Source organism: Amblyomma maculatum, chromosome 7, assembly GCF_055883805.1.
Source record: "Amblyomma maculatum isolate TAMU_Amacu chromosome 7, ASM5588380v1, whole genome shotgun sequence".
NCBI lineage: Eukaryota > Metazoa > Arthropoda > Arachnida > Ixodida > Ixodidae > Amblyomma > Amblyomma maculatum.
This window is the reverse complement of record NC_139350.1, coordinates 112,748,474-112,750,741: the sequence shown is the minus strand read 5'-3', so window position 1 is coordinate 112,750,741 and position 2,268 is coordinate 112,748,474.

Sequence of the window (2,268 nt, the reverse complement as noted above, 5' to 3'; positions counted from 1 at the left end):
ACTCATCATGATCGACGCGTCAGTGGTTCTACATCGGAGTGAATTGTTGTTTTGAAGCGAAAAGCTTCAATAGGCTAGTCAACTCCGAGTCTTGCGTGTGTTCCGTCGTTAGAAACACATATAAAGCCTCGCTTTAACCAAGCCGTATGAAAGTGTCTTAGTGGCCTTTAAGGGTAACGTGATTGCAAGGGTCCTGGCAGGCTGAGTCTGACATAACTGTCCCATGTAAAATGAGAGACCCAAGTTGGCAGCTCCTGCAAGGGGACCATCGTCATGGACACACGGACACAGCACACAGCAACGAGCGGTTAAGCATGGCGTAGTATTGCTTTCGCAATAAAGGCCACAGCTGCGCTTGCGCAAACCACGTGACATCACACGAGAGGCGCAGGTGGTTGACCTTTCCCTGGTGCCGCGCACTTTCGGCGGGCGGTGTTTATGTCTATACAGAAATCGAACGATGATGATGAGGGGGAATCGGAATAAAGTTTATTTTATACGGTGTACGGCTGTAATCATTGTTTCATCGTGATGATAAGCCATGGAATATCTATAAGGTGCAACCGTGAACAGCAAGGTAAGCCACAACTATGTAACAGAGCCTCAAGCTAAGACCTGGCATCGCCGAAGCTTTTCGCTTCTGATATTCAGGCTTAACCAAGCTAAGCCATCACCAATTGTTTTTATTTGTTTACGTATTTATTACAAATACCTACAGCTCCCATAGGGCGTTATCATAAGGGGTTGTTTGCGAACACAAAGAAAAACAAACAGAAAAGCGGAAGCGAAGGCATGCAATTAGTTCAAAAGCAAAAAAAAAATCTAACTGGCGCTTCAAAAAATCTTAGATTTTCTCAATATGGTTCATCATTGTCATCACCATCAGCCTGACTATACCCACTGCAGGGCGAAGACCTCTCCCATATTTATTCAATTAACACGGTTCTGTGCTAGGTGCATACACTTCACCCCTGCGAACGTCTTAACCCCATCCACCCATCTACCTTTTTGCCGCCCCCTTGTATGCTTTCCTTCTCTTGGAATCCAGTTTGTTACCCTAAGCGTCATTCGGTTATCCTCTCTTTGCAATACATGTCCTGCCCATGCCCATTTCTTCTTCGTAATTTCCACTAGAATGTCGGTAACGTGAGCTATTTCTCTGACCCACTCTGTACGCTTCCTATCTCCTAATGTTACCCCTACCAGTTTTCCTTTCATAGCCCTCTGGGTTGTCCTCAACTTAAGTACAACCCTCTTGGTTGGCCTCCACGTTTCAGCCCCATAGGTGAGTACAAGTGAGATATAACTGCTGCATACTTTCCCCTTTAGCGATACCGGTACGCTGCTAGTCACAATCTGCGAGTGCTTGCCAAATGCGCTCCATCTCAATCTTATTCTTCTTGTTATTGCATTTTCATGGTCCGGATCTGCGGTTACTATCTGTCCTAAGTAGACATACTCGCCTTTTACTTCCAATGATTCGCTACCTAACGTAAAAGGTTGTTCCTTCCCGAGGCTGTTGAACATTAAAGTTTTTGGTTCGGTGGCCGCATCCATGGCTTCGCTTGCTACAAACTTTACCGCCACGTCGGCGCTCGTACATTTTATCCTGCAAGTCAAGTCACCTCAGCTCTAAAAAGTCCCGCATGCTCTGTGGGTGCCAAGGTCAAGATTCACTGCAGGAACTTTGCCGTCAAGCTCAGGATCTATGCCTAGTGCAAACAAATAAATGGCTTTGGCGAACTGTAGCTTTAATTTCAGCTGCTGCTAGATTGCACTTCTGGCTATGCATCAAGAATCACGGAGTCTATGTTTACACCATCGTTTCCGTCATTTTCCCGAGTCTGAATCCCTTGGAAGAAAAAAAGACCCCTTCAACTTCAAATCGAAATTTCGCGGCAATAAATGTGTCTTGCTGCCGGACAAGTGACAAAAAAGTCACGAAACACTGCACTATTGGATGCTGGTAACAAAAAAAATAGTGATGGGTCCCATACTCCAGAAAATCTGGCATCCATGAAAAATTATGGGCATGTATCTGGCAAGTGGCAGGAAGGTGACGGAGCACTGCAATAACTGTCTGTCAGGTTGCGTGACATACCAACGTTACATGACATGGCCAAGTAAGCAGGTGCTGCCACACCGGGTGCTTTTCATGGTATCAAGTTAAAAAGGAAAATAAAAAGAACATGGCTTGAAGCAATTACACGCCACCATTTGTCTCTTGCAGGTGTATCCGTGACAAAGGTTTGTGCATGCGTACTACCT